We start from the raw sequence: 7353 nt of genomic DNA on the forward strand, positions 1-7353 counted from the left end.
GTTAATTCTTGGAAATTACATGTAAAGTCAGTTATGATTTTTATTTTACAGTTATATAAACCTCTTTTTTTACTTTTATCATTTTCATATTTTTATTTTACTTTTGTCAAATATATAGTTATCTTGTTGGGTTTGAAAAATAAAAATAAAAAACAGTTTTTTATTTGATGCTAAATCCATTTTTAATTTTTATCTACTTGACATTTTAAGAAATTCTTTTTAGAATATCAGATAGTTGTAAATAGTTAAATGATTAATATTAATACGTAAGTTACCTTTATTTTTAACACAAGGAGCTTAACTTCTACTAGTTACCAGTAAACTAAATAACAACAAATGATAAATATGAACTACTAAATCAAACATATTATTAGGGTAAAATGTAAAAATAAAATAAAATTTGACTATCAATTTATCACTAATCTTCACTTATTTATGAAAATAATTGAAAACTTTATCAATTTTCAGTCATTTCTGTATTAGGAAATATGTATTATATTATAAAAATAATTGAAAACTTTATAATGGTTTGGTATGAACGTCGCAAGCGACGTACCAAATAATTATAGAATTATATTACCACTACTAATTATTTTCAATGTATTCTTTATTCTCGTTTTTATTTTTATTATATCTTTTTTTAAAATTTATTATCTCTTTTTTATAAAAAAAGAATCAATTTTTTACTTTCGAGACTCAAATAATTTAATTTAAAATATAATTTATGAAAATTATAAAAAATCTATAACTAAAAATATAAAAAGTATAAAAATATTATAATTTTTAATCAACATACCAAAACAACGAAGTTTCAGTGTACTAGAGGTTAACGGGTTGGACTTTGGAAAATTACTCCTAACTGTAGGATTAAAATTAACCTTTTAGGTATAGATTCTTGGTTCCACCACTGATCATGTTGCTGACATTTTTGTTCGAGATGGCAGAGACTCGCTGGGTGGAGTGTCTCGTAGGACAATGGTATTAATCTTTATGGCCATGATTTAACAAATTGTGGTTTTAATCTTTTAGCTCCTCATCATCCTTGTGGATGATTTTCCTCCTCTTTGTTATCTTGTATTAGACTTCATCTTATTTCTTCTTAATATAAGATAACCATTTTTCATATAATAAAAAGTGAGAATGAAAAACCGGTCCATTTATGTAACAAAATCCTTAAAAATCAAATCTCATTCAAAATTACTTCTCAAATTTTAGAATTGTATAATCTATTCTAAAAGTGAAAAGTTGAAATTAAAATTCACAATTTAATGTTTTCATGATATCGACTTCCGCGCTATTTGTTTGCAGGAAAATATTAGATAATAAAAAATTTGGGAAGATAAAATATTTTCCGATGTTTGTCTACAACCTGAAAATAGTTACACTGTTCGTTTATGTCGTCCTATCACTTATTTAAAGTATATAATGTTATATTTATTTACAATTTTGATTTTCAACTAAATTTTTTATATTATAATAAACGAAAAACGAAAAAAAAACGTGAAACGAAAAAAAGTATGAAACAATGAAATGAAAATCTTGAAAATTTTCATTTTGAGGTCGTTGTTATCAATCAAATTTGGCAAAATTAACAAAAAATGAAAATTTTACAAACCACAGAGTTGCGTTTTTAATGAAAAATACCACATGTATCCGTCTGCAAATCCGTGAAACCATAGGATATCTACTTGTAATAAACTTTTTTTTTTGTTTTTCGCGTTTTCACCGTATTTATGCATTTCACATTTTTTTTCCCGTTTTTTATGTTTTTCTTTTCGCTTTTTGCACTTCACCGTTTTCTTCCTTTGTTTTCGTTTACATGTTATCATTCTTTTTCACATTTTTATCATCGTTTTTTATATATGTTTTTTCATGTTTTTACTTTTTTTTATGGGTTATAGTTTGGTAGAATAGGAAAAAAAAATAAGCAGAAGAGGGAGTCAGGATGGAAGAAAATGGTTAGTAAAATGCAGTATTTTTTTGAAATGGTAAAACATTTTTTCATTTTCTTTATATTTTTTCCTATGGTATTTTTGGTTGACTTATTTTTGTAAGTAAATAAATTGTTGTTAAATATGAAAGTTTTTTTATTTTATTTTTGTGTGAACATAATGATATATACTCTGACCATATATGTATTTAAGGAGTTTTTATAGTAAGCACCGGGTCTTCTATGTCACTCGGAGGACTTCCAATTCACATTTGGACATGTGTATTATGACCCCATATAATAATTAAAATAGTAGGACCTCTTATAATATGTGGTGGTCCATGTTACATGATATAGATTGAAGTCGGGTTGAGAGTTTTAATCTTAAACTCACAAAGAATACAAATCTTCTCTAGCTAAACTAGAAGGTTAAATGAACCTAATGATAGAAATCCAAAGCTCTAATGGAGGCTATAGTTTTAATTCATCAAAAGTTTTTTAAACATTACAAAATAAGGAGACTTTATACTCCTTCTAATTCAGAGGGAAAAGACTAAAAACTCTTAACTAGGGTTTCCAACATTACCTAACTAATAAGGGTAAAATAGGGGTAGTAAAGATGAGTGGCAGTTCAATAAATAAGGGTTGATGGCAAAACAGTAGATAAAAGGTGACATAGGTTGTTCCTAGCAGCAGGAACTTGGGGAGGAAGTATTCCTCGGCCCAGGCACGCTCCGTGTGATCTTTCTTACGCCCCGCGTGAGTGAGCTTCTGATCTTGGAGACGCTGGCTGGGGATCTTCACGCCCCGCGTTCTGTATGGCACACCCCGCGTCCTTGACCTCCTGGAACTTGTTTGCTTCAAGAGACCAATTCACGCCCCGCGCACAAGGCAGCACGCCCCGCATAGGTGACCTCCTGGAATTTCCTCCAGATTTCGACCTCTTCATGCCTCGCGTGCTGGAAGACACGCTCCACGTGTTCTGCTGGTTGCCTCGGTCCTCTTCCTCCTTGGGTGGCTCTGCAGGGTCGTTGCTATTGTAACACCTTTCCACAAGATTTTGATTTGACAAAATCATCCATGATTAAGAGACAATTAAATTTAAGTGCTTTATTTTAATTGTACTAATCCGTTTGTTTAATGTTGAGTATAAATATAAATAAAGATAAATATAAAAAGTAAGACAGGAAGAGGTCAGCATAGAAGCCTAAAGTGTCAAGCTGAGTGGAATAAAACTTAGCACCAAAAGACAAAGACATACACGCCCACAACAACTGTCTCACGAAGATGAGCTGACTTAAAATATACTCAGCTTGGAAATTGCCGATAACAATGATTTACGCAGTAGAAGCTGAGTGATTCTTCAGGACAGCATGAAAAAGTTGTTTGCTAAAAGACAATGATTACCGCCCCTCTGCACCAATAATTGAATCCTTGGAAATACACATAAGACACATTCCGAGATGTATGGGTCAATGGATTATTGGTAAAGGACAACTGGCACAAAAAGACAAGCCAGACGCAAGAAGACAAGCCTGACGTCTGAAGAAATGCAGAGAAAGGGAATGGCCGGAACAGTCTGAAGCTGACCAGAATGTGTCCCCTAAAAGAGCCACTTTAACATCAACGGCTACATCATTTCAAAATGATCCATCACAGATTTTCCCTATTTAAGGACAATCAAACTTCTTGGATCATTGCGGAATTACAAGAAGAAAAATACAAGAGAGAAAAGATATAAAAGCACTTAGATACAAAAAGAGATCTTACACCCATCTTCTATTCCTTGTGTAAATGCTAGAGTGATTACTTGTAATCTTCTAAAGTGTTCTTTATTTGAAAAGGAACAAGTGTTTATCAATTGTAAAATTGAGAGTGTAGTGCTGAGTGTTTGGTTGTAAACATTCAGTGGTAGAGAAATCTAGGTGTTGGGCTGTAGCACTTAGTAGGAGTTGAGTAGACGAATAGAGGAAAGTACTCTTGCATATTCAACTGCCTTGTAATTGGTTTGTGCTCTACCTTTAAAGAGCTCAGTATTGGATTCTAAAAGCCCGGAGGACTCTGGGGACTGGACGTAGGCAGAGAGGCCGAACCAGGATAAGTGATACTGAGTAATCTCTAAACTCTCTCTCAATATATATATGTGCATGTGTTATATGTGAAGTTTACTCAGCATATAAAATTGTTTAAAGTTGACTCTGAGTAATTTCAAGTGCTAAGTTAGAAGCTGACCTCCAAAGAGTGTCAATATCTAACTTATAAATAAAACATCTTTAGTCAATATCCGGCCAAAGCTGTCTTATAGCATATCTGGCCAAGCTGACCAAAAGCTGAGTTGACAAACTCGCAAAATAACTAAGTCAGCATACAATTAAGCGAAAAAGCTATATTAGTTCCTAACCCCCCTTGGAACTAATCACACGGGACCAACAAGTGGTATCAGAGCCTAAGCTCACTACTCAAAGATATAACTATCTTGAGCGGATCCCATAAATGGGTGAGAACAACACTCGTTTTCTTCCAGGGAACCAAACAACACAGATACTCCCTGAGGGATTGTCAATCACTAGACCTCCCCTATTCTTTGGATCTAATTATACATTCTGGAAGAATAGGATGAAAGACTTTATTCAAGCCACAAACATGAGTGCATGGCTTGCAATTGTTCAAGGTCCACATGTGCCATATAAAACTGTTAACAATGAGAAAATTGTTAAGAGCGAAGCTGAGTGGACAGAGGATGACCTCAGAAAATTACAAAATAATGCTTCGGCTATAAATAAGCTTCACTGTGCTCTAGATGCTGCAGAATACAATAAGATTTCAGGTTGTGAGTCATCACAGGAGATTTGGAAAAAGATTGAAGTGACCTATGAAGGTACCAGTAAGGTTAAGGAGTCCAAAGTCAATCAGCATATGAGACTCTACGAGCTGTTCGAGATGAACGAAAACGAAGACATCTCAGAAATGAACTCAAGATTCACCAACATCATAAATGAGCTCAAAAGACTTGGAAAGAACTTCACTGAAGAGGAACAAGTGAAGAAGATCTTGAGAAGTTTACCTAAGAGTTGGCAAGCAAAGAAAACAGCTGTAGAAGAAGCTCAGGACTTGACTACCTACAAATATGATGAGCTAATCGGATCCCTACTGACCCATGAGATCTCTATGAAAATTTTTGAGGCAAAAGAAAAGTCTGAGGATAAGAAACAAAAATCTCTAGTAATGAAAGCTGACTCCACAGAAGCTGAGTCAACTGATGATGAGGAAATAGCCATGTTCACTAGAAAGATGAAGAATGTCACGACCCAATCCAGGCCATGACCGGCACATAAATTAAATTAACTTTAATCTATGCTAGCCTTAATTCTGAACTAATAGAAAATCCAAAATTTACTAACAGGATATCAAAGTCATCTCAATTACATCATAAACCTTAAAGGAACTTATCTATTCGAGTCAAATCTCAATAATCAAAAGTCTCCAAAAATAATATAAAGCTAAATCATTAAGCATTCTCCTTCAAGATCAATCCAAGGGTTACCTCACGAACGAGGACCTTAATCTGAAAAAGAAATATTCAACGTGGTATGAGATTTTCGTCTATACGAGCGAAAACCTCAGTGAGCAGTAGCTATAGCACACAACAGAAAAGGAACAGGCAGGCAGGCTGATACTTTTAAATTATGACAAATATAGTTCAAAATATAATATTTCAAAATCAGTTAAACCAAAGGGATCAAAATAATATAATCAATTCAAATACTGGTAATCAATTATCAAACATAATACTAAAGCCTTTCAAAATATGAAAAATTAGAATAATCAGAAAATAAGGCAAAAGCTTCAAAACACATGGTACAGTGTAACAGAGTGGTGATACTGCACACCACTAGGGCCAGATAAATGGTAAGCGCGCTACTAATAACAGATACAGATAACAGATAATTGCCTTCACCGATTTTATGCATGATTCTAATGTTGACACAACTGACGACAAAGCTGACAACTGACATCATGACTCGAAGACAAATGCAAAATCCTAATGTTATGAAGATCGGTGAGAGGCCAGATAACAGATACAGATATACTGAGCACTTGTACCAGTTTGAAAATATATAGTATACATATATAAATCAGAAAATCATAACTGATTGAACAAATTATCGGATTTCTAAAATAAAAGTAATAACTGCGATGAATCGTGTATCAGAAAGTACAAATCATATCAAATCAAATTTTAATAACTTCCTTGAAACTGATAATAAAACAAATCAACTATAAAGGCTTGTTCCTAGAATATACGCTCTATAACACTAAGGATATTTAGTAAACATAAAGTTCAAGATATACGATTTTATAAAACAAAATAAATATTTAAATGCCAATTTTTGATAAACCGTTTCATGTTTCAAGTCTGATAATTCAACCAAATAGCGTCATGTACTATAATTACCACTCACCTGAAATACGAAAGAGTGTTTGGTGTGAGATCACGATGGCATGTCAGTTAAACGTCCGTTGGAAATTCTAAAGTTCCTAAATCAAGAATGATGGGAACTGAATAAATTATTCTAAACCGATTTGAATTAAAGGTAACGATCAAAGGAAGGAAGGTTGAGTTCCAAATATGGGTTGCTAATTAAAGAAGACCAGGTAAAAGAAAAGAAAATATAACACTATCCATAATTAATTTATGACTAATGGTTTAAAAGTTAAAACATGAAATTGAGAATCAACTAATTCCATATCAATTTATGGCATCACTTTATGAATTATATATTAAAGTATATGTACACTAAAGTCTTTCACTTGGTTTCAGAAAGTGAATTTTCGCAAAACCCAATACCATGCAAAGGACAAAATCTCTTTTATATATATATATATATATATATATAATCCTTGAAGAGAAGAGATTGAGGTTAAATAATAAATAAACTTAGCCTAGAAAAGAACATTAAAATAAGAAAAGCACTTCCGCCATAGCTGTGCAAGTTCTGAGAAAGCTAATTGAAAAGACAGCCTTGAAATCAATAGAGTCCTAATTACAGCTAGTTAAAAAGAAAAACTGAGTAGATAGAATTTAGAGGTTAACCTGGAGATTGAGAGCTTTTCTCAAAAAGACCCACAAGAGGAACCCAGCAGACAGAGGAAAGAAAAAAAACGAGACGACGACTGTTTGAACAAAAAGGACAAGAAGACTTTTTATTTTATCTTTTAGGGTTTATTGAGTGAAGAGTGGGTAGTTTTAGGAAAACTGATTTAAAATAAGATAAATACCAATAAAACTGAGAACTTTTTATGAAATAATAGTGATAAAAAAATAAATTATAAAATTCAGGGTCATTATATTCTTCCCCCCTAAAAGAAATTCGGTCCCCGAATTTAATTTACAAAGACACTAACCTGGCATATCGAATAGG

At 32.7% G+C, this 7353-nt stretch overlaps 1 long non-coding RNA gene across 2 annotated transcripts; it reads right to left on the reverse strand.

The window, feature by feature from the left end:
• Window positions 1-2272: 2272 nt before the first annotated feature.
• LOC136207151 (uncharacterized) lies at window positions 2273-7147 on the reverse strand. 2 transcript variants are annotated; one of them, XR_010676599.1, is made up of 3 exons: window positions 7026-7147; window positions 6394-6469; window positions 2273-2950 (listed from the first exon to the last, which is right to left on the reverse strand). It is a non-coding gene; the product is annotated as an uncharacterized lncRNA (long non-coding RNA). The 2 variants fall into 2 exon arrangements; XR_010676598.1 differs by having other exon boundaries at window positions 2273-2976.
• Between the last annotated feature and the right edge of the window lie 206 nt (window positions 7148-7353).

The sequence above is a fragment of the Euphorbia lathyris genome, chromosome 9 (assembly GCF_963576675.1).
Source record: "Euphorbia lathyris chromosome 9, ddEupLath1.1, whole genome shotgun sequence".
NCBI classification, from domain to species: domain Eukaryota; kingdom Viridiplantae; phylum Streptophyta; class Magnoliopsida; order Malpighiales; family Euphorbiaceae; genus Euphorbia; species Euphorbia lathyris.